The sequence below is a fragment of the Bos javanicus genome, chromosome 10 (assembly GCF_032452875.1).
Source record: "Bos javanicus breed banteng chromosome 10, ARS-OSU_banteng_1.0, whole genome shotgun sequence".
Taxonomy (NCBI): domain Eukaryota; kingdom Metazoa; phylum Chordata; class Mammalia; order Artiodactyla; family Bovidae; genus Bos; species Bos javanicus.
In genome coordinates, this window is record NC_083877.1 from 32,206,550 (window position 1) to 32,220,164 (window position 13,615).

General features: G+C 39.4%; 1 protein-coding gene across 7 annotated transcripts in view; it reads right to left on the reverse strand.

Annotated features, from left to right (window-relative positions):
- Positions 1-13,615, reverse strand: part of MEIS2 (Meis homeobox 2) — a 224,154-nt gene that overhangs the window by 6,330 nt on the left and 204,209 nt on the right. The gene's annotated exons all lie outside the window — the stretch shown is intronic.

The window sequence follows — 13,615 nt, forward strand, 5'->3', positions numbered from 1 at the left end:
ACAGAGCCTCAGGTACACATGGTTGATATTAGAGTCTAAGAAACATTTTCAAATCAGGTGGTGGCTGAATCACAGGAATGTTAAAGGAGAAGCAGTTATTTCGTCTAGAAGCCTGGATCTAATTTTGTTGGAAATCCAAAAATAAGTGCCTACTTCATGTTACTTTAATGTTTAATAATGCCCATCAAATATTCATGTACAAACAGAGTAAGATGATAAGAAATCTCCTTTATTTCTCCAAATTTAATAAAAACAAACCAATTTTCTACCATTTGCGAGTTACCCCTGTCCCCGTGCATTTAATGACACGCATTCCCCACACACTTGAGCTGATGCACAAGATTCACTGGCTGTGCATTTTCAGGGGGCACACGGAGGGAGGGGGTGACCTAGCCTATTGCTAGCTGTTCCTTCAAAATAGAACCATGGATGATCTTTCCCAGGATTGCAACCCCGTGGACTGCAGCACGCCAAGCTCCCCTGTCCTTCACTATCTCCTGGAGTTTGCTCATTCCCAGTATTCCCAATTTCAAATCTTAAGTGCAGGGGGACTTCATGATTAATGAGTTCGCATGCGGTCACAGTCAGGAACTGAAAGCTCCTTCTTTGAAATGAGCCAGGAAAATTCTAGTGTGTGCTGGCAGCTCTGTGCTTCTGTGGTGTTGAAGTCCCTTTTGCGGAGGACAGCGGCCCACACCCTTTTAGGCCTCCTGTGAGCATTCTGGTGGGAATACAATTAGATTGAAGAAAAATAGCCGGGAGAAAACCAAAGGAGTCTTTTGCATAAGGCGTTTGTTTGGCAAACAATGCACTTCTTTATTACTTAAGAACGTGTAGCTCAGGTTGTCAAGAATGTCACACCCCCTCAGGTTTGGGCAAGTAAGTGACAGGCTACGTGAAGTGAAAACAAGAAGAAGAGAGTGGGAACTGTATATATTCCCTCCAGGCACTTTTAAGAGTTGCTGAGGAATAGCTGATCAGATAGATCACAAAGCCTTTTTAGAAGTACCCCTCAAATCTTAGTGGTCTACTCTTTCCCTCACTGCTCTTACTGGGACCAAGGACAACTGACCTGAGAGTTGCACCAGCAAACTCCTTTCATCGGCTCAGATTAAGACCCATTGAGATGCTCAGAAGAGTGGGAGAAACCTTTGCTCTTCTCCTTGAAGTTTCTAATGGAGGACACACATGGCAGGGTTTTCACCTCTTATGTGCTACTAATCCCGGTTTTGTTTTTTCCTACAGAGCAACTCTTTAGGTAAAACGAATTGCTATTTTTTCCCTTTTTAATTTCACCCTTTTACTCTTTTATTATTTACATCTGGAGGTTGTTCCCTTCTTTATGTCTTTCTCAACAGTTCCCCCAAACACTCCCTTCCTCACAGAGTTGCAAGGCATCATGGTCCTTAGTTCTCAGCAGGAGAACTCCACACTGTCTTCAAACAAATAATTACAGGGAAGGTTAGAGGTTCACTCAAAGGTCATTTCTTTGGATACTCGTCAGAATGTTTACATTAGTAAAAACGGGGTCCTCTCAAAAGGTTGTTCAATGGGGGATCCACAACAATGCAGAACATTAAAAAAGCATTCTGTGTGCCCGCAGGTCTTTATAGAAGTGCTGAACTTGGAAATGCCACTCCAGTATTACATTTTCAACTAGTTACCATGGCATGGACTGGATGTTCACTAGCAGTTATGGCGATGGCCTTTCTTTGCCCAGTTCTGCTAAACAAATAGGCAGAGAGGCCTCTGAAGGTTTTCACTAGATCTTCTTAAAACAGGTCAGAGAGATTTTGCTTTTTTCGCTAGGGTTTCTCTGAACTGTTGTTCTCAAACAATGTTTGTGAACCATAGTGCTGTATCTTGCCAGATTCCTGATTCTACCACATTCTTTCAAATCACACAGAATTTGTAAAACATATGGGTCCCAATTTTTCGGAACTCTCTTAACATACAACTCTTGCCAACTGTCAGCTCCCTCGATCCTAGGCTATCTTATGAACACCATAGATCTCATTATTAAAATTAACAATTAATAAGCTGACTGTAAGAACACTTCAACACTCAAAAATTAAATTACTACCACTGCACAGATGATCCATAGGCCATTCTTAGAAAACACACCCAATGTACATAAAATGAAGCCATTTAATTATAGACTTACAAAAATCAAACTAGGAATATTTTTTTTTTATTTCTTTATGTGAAATTTCCAAATGTGGTCTTTCCCCCAAATTACATGACATGAAAGTTTTTTCCACCTTCTCTGATATGTATTTTAAGATGAAGTTATTCAGTGATCAAGCAGTAAGCAGAATATCAAGTTTTGATCTACTTAAAATTTGAAGTCTAAATTGAAAATTGCCTGATCTTCCATCTTTCAAGGTTCAAGCTCCATTCATATGGAAAAATGCAACTCACTGGTTCAAAGACAAAAGACATCTTAAAAGGCTCAAAAAGGTTTCTTGGATATTAAATGGGTCTTACAAAATAACATTTTGATGAGTTAAGTGTAAATGAATCAGACACATATGGATTAAGTTATCCTTGAATTTCACACGGGTTTAAAAACTAAGGGGAAAAGAGGGTGTTGGCAAAAACATTTTGGACTTTGCCAAACCCAAAACATTTGAAAAATTGCTGAAGACATCCAACTAACCAAAATGCAGCAAGCTGCACCCAACTTTAATGAAAACCCCCACAAGTTATTTCCAATCCAAAGCCTGTTAGGTTTTTCATCTGTATCTGATATTAAAAAATGCTCTAAATTGTAATGTCATCCCAGAATGATTTTGAAGTTGAGGACACATACTTTTCTATTGGTATAAGCTATTTAACCCGAAATCACAAAGTCTTCTTAGATATTAAATAGCTCTTAAAAACATTCTGAGGTTTGTACAACTTGCATGTAAAATGTGCCACATATGATAAATGCCATAAATAAAATGTGCTAGTAAGCCTAATGCCTTATCCAGATTTCACTTAAAAAAAAATTCATTAGCCTCACTGTGACTTTTTAAGGGCTAGAGATAATTCCATTAGTGACTCCCTAGGGAATGAGTACCCTAAAATACACTACTTCCATTGATTTGTGTTGAACACAAAGTTAGTACACAGGCTCATGCAAAAGCTTTGGAGAGGATCTACTAAGACTATCTACTTTCTCACTAAATTTTATCAAAATAGAAAATGCATTAGTATGTGTGATCCTTAAAAATTATATACTTAGATGGTTAGCTTAAAAATAAACTTAATTACAGAAATAAATTCAATGACTTTCCAAGAATCATGAGGCCTTTTTGAGTCAACTTAGAGTGAATATATATATGTGTATGTGTATGTGTGCATGTGTAAGTGTGTTTAGGCTAAGCCATGTCCGACTTTTTGCGACTCCATGGACTGTAGCCTGCCAGGCTCCTCCATCCATGGGATTTCCGAGGCAAGAATGCTGGAGTTGGCTGACATTTCCTTCTTCAGAGGATCTTCCCGACCCAGGGATCAAACAATCAAACCTGTGTCTTCTGCCCTGGCAGATGGACTCTTTTATATATAAAAAGAATAAACCCAAGAGAGGAAAATATCATTGAAATCTCATCTTGTCTTTTTGGAGAGAGGTCTTCTGGAGACCTCTCCCACATCCCCACCTTAACGCCCCACAGAAAAAGCCAAACTTTTCTGTCAATGAAATCTGACCATGGTGATTTTCTTTTTAAAGTGCGTTCACTCCCAAGCATATTTCAGATTGATAGACATAGACTTAGGTATCTTTCTAGATTGTTGGTTGATTTCTTTTCCTTTCTTTTTCTCCCTCTTTTTTAAATGGCTGATAAATCCCTCCTTCTGGTTCACTAACTTCATTCCCCACTTGGTAACCCATTCCTTTTGGCAGCATTCCTTTTGTTAGAAAGTGTAGGCCTCCATGGAGTCAACTGGAAAGATGCCAGCCCTGAACCCTCTAAGGAGGAATCAAGAATCCCCGGAAATGAAGATTTTGCATGGATTGGTCTGGTCAAAGAAGTAGAGATAGAACTGCTGAAGAGAGATCAGATCAATTTGGAAGAGGTACTGTCCAAATACCTTGGTGATTGGGGACCTTTTAAAAAATGAAAAACCTGTTTCTTCACTTTTCCCAGCCACAGAACTCATCAGAGACGATGCTTATTCACAGAGCTTGCTACTGGTTGGGATTCGCAACAGTGAAGTCTCAATCAGGACAAATCCATTATTAAGTTTCTTCAACTCTTCTGAGTTCAAGAAGAAAGCATGTCTTTTTCTGTGCTGTGGTAATGGCTAAGAGCAGGGTTTTCTCAGTGAGATATACTGAAAAGGTTGAATCAGTGAATTAAGCAGATTTAATACCTTTGAATGTGTACTCCAACACACAGATGACTGAGTCATGTCTCAAACCTGCATTTTTCATGGGTGGCCAGATAGTGTGTCTTTTCTCCCAGATAATTGTGAGCAAAGTAAGGTAAATGAATGAGATTCATGGGTTATTTAGGGATACAGTTATGGTTCATAATCAATTTCCCAGAGCTACAGCTTGATTTTTAATTTGATAGAGATGAGATTGGTCTACTGGAGATGCAGGTTTGATTCCTGGGTTGAGAAGATCCCCTGGAGAAAGAAATGGCAACCCACTCCGGTATTCTTGCCTTTGAAATCCCAAGGACAGAGGAGCCTGGTGGGCTACAGTCCATGGGGTTGCTAAGAGTCAGACACCACTTAGTGACTGAGCACAAACACAGATTAGTCTACAGCTCTCAAAACACCATAAACTAACACTTCTAAGTTTACAATATGAAAACATGATATTAATCTGGACTCACACACCTTTTGTAGCTTAACGAATATGCCTTGAGTACTGGAGTGTTTATGCTGACATGAAAAGCCCTGAGCAAAATTATCAAGTAGGTGATGCTTATCTTTCAACAGCTTTCTACTGTGGTTTCCCAAAATCATTTCATCTAACTCCTCCTTGAAGATAGGAGGGCTCACATAGGTTCTTTACTAAAATACCTTACTTTGGGTAACCCTTCTCAGATATTGTTCCATATTCCAGACTTCTCTGTAGAGCAAAGTGATGAAGAACATAGAAACATACTTTCTGCCCTTTCCTTGCTGTGTCACCGTGGGCAAGTCTATGTAGACTTCCAAGATTCAGTTTGATTCCTATCTATAAGCTGGGGTGATAGTTGAGCCCAGATCATTTTGAGGATTAAGGGGGGTATTGCTTGTAACATCTTTGTGCCACAGTACCTGGCACATGGTAAAGGCTTGTTAAATGTTAACTTACACTCAAAATGCATCTATGCAATGCCCCCTCCTAAAGAGCTCTGTTTTCTTACAGGTAATAATTAACACTAGGTGGGTTATTATAAAACAAAGCCAAGCTGATTGATAAGAGGATAATAATGTGCTGTACCACTGAATGTAGCATGTGTTCATGCCATATAGGGTCTTCCCAGAGATTACAGCTAATCTAAGTGTATAATGTCATGGTGGGGATTTTAGACACTGGAGTGGGTGTCTGCTGAGGGGCAGGGTAGTGGGGTGAGCTATTTTGGAATCACTTTCTTAACGATTCTTTGGATCCTTGCAACTCTGTGCTCCATGGACCAACCATATCAACATCAACTCAAGCTCGTTAGAGCTACAGAAATAAGTGGTCCCTACCCTGGCACTTCCCAGGTGGCGCTAGTGGTCAAGAACCCATCTGCCAGTCCCTGGGTTGGGAAGATCCCCTGCAAGAGGGCACAGCAACCCACTCCAATATTCTTGCCTGGAGAATCCCATGGGCAGAGGAGCCTGGTGGCCTACAATCCATAGGGTTGTAAAGAGTCGGACACGACTGAAGCGACTTCACATGCACACACCTTGGCACTAATGAATCTGAATCAATATTCTAAAATATTTCCAGGTGACACATGCACATTTAAATTTGAGAATTCCTGCTCTAGGTCACATACCAAATACACAATCCAGTACTCTTACTAAGAATAGAAACTTGCAAAGATCAAGTTTTAATCAAGAACCGTAGCTGTAAATATGCACATACTACCTGAGATCTAAACAGTCCTTTAATCACTTGTTTTGGGCAACAAACACTTTAGAGTAATTTAATACTTTTCATTCCGTCAGTACCTCCGACAGGAAAATTTGGACTGATAAAGTGTTTTTGTGGAAACTGTTCTCTCTCAGGAATGGATAGCAGGGAAATGGTAGATTTCTACTTTTATTTCATGTAGTTCTGCACTGTTTAAGTTTTTAATAATAAGCTTGATTGTTTTTTATAATTTAAAAAATCTTTAGAATGACCTGGAGAATTTGGCATCCTACTCGAATCAGGCTTACATGGCCAATAGTAGAGACTTTTTAATAAAAGTATTTGAGAAATTCCTTGGAGATAGGGAATTATCTTTTATTTTCTTTATAATACTGAGGAACAATAAACACTATTCCATAAGGATAATCACACTCGATAACAAAACATCCCAGCAGGTTATGATTTTGAAGCACTGTTACTCTCCCAGAACACCATCAGATTATTCATATGTGGCTCTTTATCATGCACTATAAAAGTGATCTTTCAAAGCTACTTGAAAGCAAGGGAGGAGAAAATACGCAAACTTCCTTAGCTATTCATATCTAGAATCTATCCTCTTAAAGATAAAATACTAAGTCAATAGACATAAGTTGTAGTGTATTACCTCATTCTGTACATGATTTATTGCAGATGGAAATCAACTAGAAACTGAATTACTTTGAAAGTTTTACTACTGACATTAAAATTCCAGATCTGTATACCTATACTCCTAATAGTGCTTCTGAAAACAATTCTTTGCAGACACGGAAGATACATCTATAACTTTATTCAGTTCTATCAGCATTAAAAAAACTGGAGTAATCATCTTCAAAATTTCCAATTATGAAGTCCCTGTTCATCTATCTGAACCTTATTGCCTGACTGGGCTTTGAAAAAAATCAACCAGTCACTTGACAATCAGTTACACACATTTTAGCTGGTTCTCATCATGTTCCTAGCCACTTACTAATTTGTGCTAACAGGAGGAGATCCTTACAAATCTAGCATTTCTTTAGCTTTCAAGACCCCCTTTGATTGGAGTATTAATTCTCTATCCTACTTCTCAGTGGAAGCCACCTGAGCATTAACTTGCCAAAAATATACCAAGCTGTTTAGCAATTATGTATCAGCTATGTTTGAGGAGATCAAGGTGCACTCACATGCCCTATGCTATGGATATCTCTCTGATTAGCTTGTCATCTGCTCGGAAGAAGATGTAGGCGGATTCTCCCATACAGTCTAGCAGGCCAGCTGTTAGCTGCCTGTCAAGCCCTCAAGTGGACAAGTAGTCCAGGAGCAAAAATGTCACTCCTTTGATCTGGCAAGGAGCAGCTGCTGATTTATAGAGTAGGACTTTGTTCTTCCGTTCTATTTTACTTCTTTCCTAAGGCAGAACCACAAAATCCAGGAGAAAAAAAAAAAGTGCCGTTCCCAGCAACATCAACAAGCTCTGACAACTGCAACAGGGTTTTTCTTGGCCCGAACAAAGCTTTCAGGCATCTCCTTTGACGCTCACCTTTCCCCCCCCCGCCTCCCCACTCCTCACCATTTTTTGCAATGCGGTAGTTATTGTTTAATTCAGCTTCTGTAAATGGAATGGACTGTGGCCAGCAAGCCTGGGGCATAAACACACCTGTATGAAAGGAGCCTTATTGTAGCAACCATCCACAAGCAAGCTCGCATGAACCACGTTCCTGAGTTCAGAAAGAATGCTCCATTTTTCCTGACAGCAAATTTTACCCTAAGTGAGTTTCTACTTTTGTTGCCACCAACCTGTGATGACCACATGTGAACTGTTTCCTCTTCAATGGAATTACACTCTTTAAATCCAAGAGAAAAAGGGATTCACTTTTTTAAATCTGTGAGCAAACAGATCCATCAAAAATGTTTATTCACTGTCTACAATATCAATCATTAAGCCTTGAATTAAACAACATCCAGAAAGGCTTTTGCAAATGCAGTATCAAAGATGCCATAATGTTGATTTCGTTACCACTGATTTATACTGACACAGGCTTCCCTGAGTAATATATAAGGAAAAAAAATCAACAACAAAATCTCCATAAGCCATATGCATCGCCTTGCTAAGAATTAAACTGGTTTCAAATGCACGATCCTGTTCTCAGTGGATACATCTGTCACGTCAGAGATGCCCTGTCAACCAAGAGGGACAGGAAACAATGTGGCCTTGAGATAAGCTGTGAGAAGTCAGTAACCATATGCAAGCATATATATGTACATGTGTGTATACACATACATGTATGTGTGTGTATGTACACACGTACACATATCAGGCAATACACTTTGCAGAGATTAACAACTGGCTAAGTTTTCTGTGTGGCTGCTGGAAGGAAGGGTTAAAAGGGTTATCAACTCTAGGATATGTAGACATATAACCACATAGGTCACAGAAATTTTGTGGGTGGCGGGAATGCTGAAAACGAAGGAGAAAAGAGTGGTTGTTTAAACACCCTTTTTTGCCATCAAGCCATGTTCTAGTGTTTGCTCTCTTCTCCCCTTTCTCACTTTCACCAGGATGAACAGACTTTTTTCAAAACCTTGTTCTTTGCTCTACCCTATGTTCCCCTTTGGTCACACCTCTTCAGTGTTTAGAGGATTATCCTAGTCGAGCTTTCTCTGGGACTGTGTACAGGTCCCAGGGAGAGACTGGGTTCTGGTGGGGGGCGGGGGCAGGAAGATAGAGGAGAGGAAGGGCTGCTGCTGCTGCTGCTGCTGCTAAGTCGCTTCATTCGTGTCCGACTCTGTGTGATCTCATAGACGGCAGCCCACCAGGCTCCTCTGTCCCTGGGATTCTCCAGGCAAGCACACTGGAGTGGGTTGCCATTTCCTTCTCCAATGCATGAAAGTGAGAAATGAAAGTGAAGTCGCTGAGTCCTGTCCCTCCTCCGTCCATGGGATTTCCCAGGCAAGAGTACTGGAGTGGGGTGCCATTGTCTTCTCCGATAGGACGGGCAGCAAGGTATAAAGAAGCAGAGATTCCATATGGCCTATTTTCATCCTTTTTCAATTCTAAAAAATTTAGAATGAATAATTCTTAAGGTCCACAGAAACCTGTACATGCATCACACACTGATAACTTCTATGCACTATATCTAACAAAAGACAAGTTTAATGACAAAATATGACAAGGTCATATATAATAAGAACTTATATATAATATGAAAATATATAATCATATGACTTTCTCTATGTCCACATATATATTTAAAATTTTGAAAATGCAACTTATGCCTTTAAAAAATTTTACTCTTCACAACTACAGAAACAAATTGAAAAGCACAATTCGAGAGTACATGATAATCCTAAATAAACATGGTCCACACTCAGTAAATAAGTGTGATGGGGTCAAAAGAGAAGTCAGAAGTCAAGGTAATCATCAGCTTCTTGGAGGAGGGAAGTTGGGCCAGATTAAAATAGTATAGATTATTGAGAAAGAAGGAAACAAGGAAACGGTGTGTGTGAGGACACTGAAGTAGACTAAGGCCCAGTGTGTGCAAGGGAGGGTGCAGGCACTGAATTCTGACAGGCTCCTGGTTTTGGTCTGGAAAACACCACCACAGTTAACATACAAGCTAGGGGAGGCACCTTTATTTTTTCAGCTTTATTGAGATACAACTGACATATAACATTGTATAAGTCTGACATCAAGACTGCTTGGAGAAATATCAACAATGTCAGATATCCAGATGATACCACTTTAATAGCAGAAAAGGAAGAGGAACTAAAGAGCCTCTTGATGAGCATGAAAGAGGAGAGTGAAAAAGCTGGTTTACAACTCAGCATTTAAAAACTAAAATCATGTCATCCAGTTCTATCATCATGGCAAATAGATGGGGGAAAAGTGGAAATAGTGACTTGGGCTCCAAAAATCACTGTGGATGGTGACTACAGCCATGAAATTAAAAGACACTTGCTCCTTGGAAGAAAAGCTAGACAGCATATTAAAAAGCAGAGACATCATTTTGCCACCAAAGGTCAGACATAGTCAAACCTTCCCTGACATAGTCAAAGCTATGGTTTTTCCAGTGGTCATGTATGAATGTGAGAGTTGGACCATATAAAGAAGGCTGAGCACCAAAAAACTGATGCTTTCAAATTGCAGTGCTGGAGAAGACTCTCGAGAGTCCCTTGGATAGCAAGGAGATCAAACCAGTCAATCCTAAAGGAAATCAACACTGAATATTCATTGGAAGGACTGATCCTGAAGCTCCAATACTTTGGCCACCTGATGCAAATAGCTGACTCATTGGAAAAGACCCTGATACTGGGAAAGATTGAGGGCAGGAGGAGAAGGGGTGACAGAGGATGAGATAGTTGGATGGCATCACTGAGTCAATGGACAAGTCTGAGCAAACTGCAAGAGATAGTGAAAGACAGGGAACCCTGGCATGCTGCAGTTCATGGGGTCACAAAGAGTTGGACACAACTGAGTGACTGAACAAGTTTGACATGTAATATTGTATAAACTTAAGGTAGTGTTGATTTGACACATTCATATTTCAAAATGATTATCTGACACCTCCATCACATCACATAATTACCATTTGTTTTTCACGGCAATAACATTTAGGATCTATTCTCTTAGCAACTTTCAAATACATAAGACTGTTAATTATCATCATCTGGCTGTTCATTGGACTTCTAATACTTTCTCATCTTGAAGCTGGAAGTTTGCACCCTTTGACCAATATTTCCCTATTTCCCCCACCCAGGTGGAAGTTCTTGAGTAACAAATTGAACCTCTGAAATTCCTAAAGACTAGAATGATAAAATATGGTGCTTGAGGAAGATCTATTCTAAGGGCTACGTATGAGCTGATGAGAAGCAAGAAGCTAAATGGTAGAAAGCTGTTATATCCCAAGCAGAAGAGGGAAATGTATACTCAGACTAAGTTGGTAGAAATACAAAAGAAGTGGGACACGCGGCTTGGAGAACTGCTGAGGAATTCTGCTTAGATGGCAAAGAAAAGATACAAATAGAAATGATATTGTAAGAGGATAAACAAGAATCTATGTCTGGTATGCTATAGTCTTCATTTGATAAAAATTGGAAATTTCAGAGGAATTCCTACTTGTTATGGCAAGGGGGCGCAAACTCAATGTTCTAAAAGTTACCTTTGAGTTGATGGGACTTTCAGGCTGAGAAACTAGGCAGGCCACTCAAGATAAAGGACAAAAAGAGAGCGAACGGTCAGAAAGAAGCCACTTTAACTCAAAACCCTCTAGTCTCTTCAAACCTCGAAAACCAGATGAATATTCCAGACTGCAGCAACAAGTATAAAGTGCCTGCGGGGGTGCTAAGTCACTTCAGTCGTGTCCGACTCTTTGTGACTCTGAATCATAGCCCTCCAGGCTCCTCTGTCCGTGGGATTCTCCAGGCAAGCATACTGGACTGGGTTGTCACACCCTCCTCCAGGGGATCTTCCCAATCCGGGGATGGAACCCCAGTCTCTTATGTCTCCTGCATCGACAGGCGGGTTCTTTACTGCTAGCACCGCCTGGGAAGCCCGATAAACCGCCTAACTAGTTCCAAAAAATGACTTCCTCTTCCTATATCCTCCAGACTTTATGAAGTCCATTATCAAACAATGTCTGGTCAATTGTTAATTAATTGTCGGTAAAAGCCTTTATTCCTATTAGGTCCAGCTTGCTGGTTTTTAATTCTGAGATAATCTGTGTGATTGGAGGCTGATGGTAATATGTCCCTGGCACACTGTGTACACGTCATACTTGGTGGAATTTACAAAAAAGTTTTAAAAATCTGAAATAGGAAAAATATACAGAAGATGGTGTTTTTAAGCAAGAGTGGTAAGACAATCAAGGGTGGGTTTTCTCCAGGTGGTGACAACAATTTAGAAGAGAATTGATAGGACAAAGTGTTACACTGAAAAGGGACTCCATTAAGTGTGATGGCTTCCAAATTGTGTACTCCTTTCAAACCATATTTTTCTTTTTAAATGGCCTTTTAAAGTGAAAAATATAGCACTTCACCCAAAACGGTGTGGAAACAAATGGTTCTCAAGTCTCTATTCTTCAACTCAGGCCGAACTACCCCAACACCAACAATCTAAGGCCACTTGGTGTTTGGCAGGAAGGGGCTTGCATGAGAATGTCCCCACGGTCCTTTCATTTGTCGGTAGGGCTCCTTTTTCTAAAGCAGCAGGGGAGACCTCAGAGACCAGCACGGCATGCCAGGAGTGTTTGTACGGGCCAGCCTCTTATCCTTCTTCCAACTCTCCTGCTGGTTTAAAAGAAAGAATGTGGCAGAAGACACATTTGGAAGGTGGCAACATTCTTAGGGCCCTTTATCAATACCACTGCTTTCTTTAAATTGTAGCTTGGTCTCTTGTTTGAGAGGCTGAGATTTTAGCACTTTTAAAGGGAACCATAAGTGAGAAATCTCCTAGGTGTTAAGCTTTAGAGTGGCTTCAGCCCAAAATCCAAAAAAAAAAAAAAAAAAATGAGATTAAAACACAGAAAGTCAAGTAATATTAAAAGAAAGATCTAACAAAGTATTATAAATATGTATATAGGGTACAGTCTTTCTGTTTAAACCATGCTATTTAACCAGTTTCTACTGGTATCTAGTCCAGGTGCCAAAGAGGGGAAAAAATCAAAGATTTGTAAAATTTCAAAGTCACTTTAAATAGACTATATTTCTAATAGCTATACATCTAACAATAATTTAAAAAAAATATTATGAAAACATATCCCATGATGTCAAGAGGCAAAAAAAAAAAAATCTATTCATAAATACATGACTTAATAATGTTCTCACATTTATGATGACCAGACATCAAGACCAAATTCCAAATAAAATTTCTTGACTGCCTTTCCTTATAACAAATTAAACATCTTTTTACTTTGATTTGCAGCTGGGTAGCATTCTGTATCTTCTTCAGAGATGTTATATACAGTCTTCCCAACGTGACGGTATTATTACCCACAAAATTTTTAGCATCATCCCGTAATCATAAAAGACATAAAATATATCTTTATAAATCACAAGAGACTTAGCAAACCAGCAGTTATGCCACATCTGCTTTAGTCCTTAAATATTTTAGCTTTAGAGGGTTAGTTGGTGGATTTCTTTCCCTCGAATTGCAGAGAAATAAAGACATCAACCTTTGATTCCCGTATTCCACACACAGCTACAGTCACCAATAGACAAAGAAGCAAATACTGTGTACTGCAATTTGAAAGGAATTTTTTGCATATTCACATCTCACATTTATCAGAATTCCCTAACGTGGCTTAACTATTAGAAATAGAAATGATAGCATTTGAATTTTCTCCATTTTCACAGTAAAGATAAAGTAACATAAAAATAATTTAATTTAGAAATTGGTTTAACTGCTATACAGTTATGTACATATAAACAAAAAGACAACTAATAAGTATAAAGTTAATATGCCAACTGCCTAGGAACACACTATTTCTTCTGTCCTTGGGGCCTTTCTCTCATGGCTGTCTGGTAAACACACCCTTCAAAATTCTTATCAGAGAATAT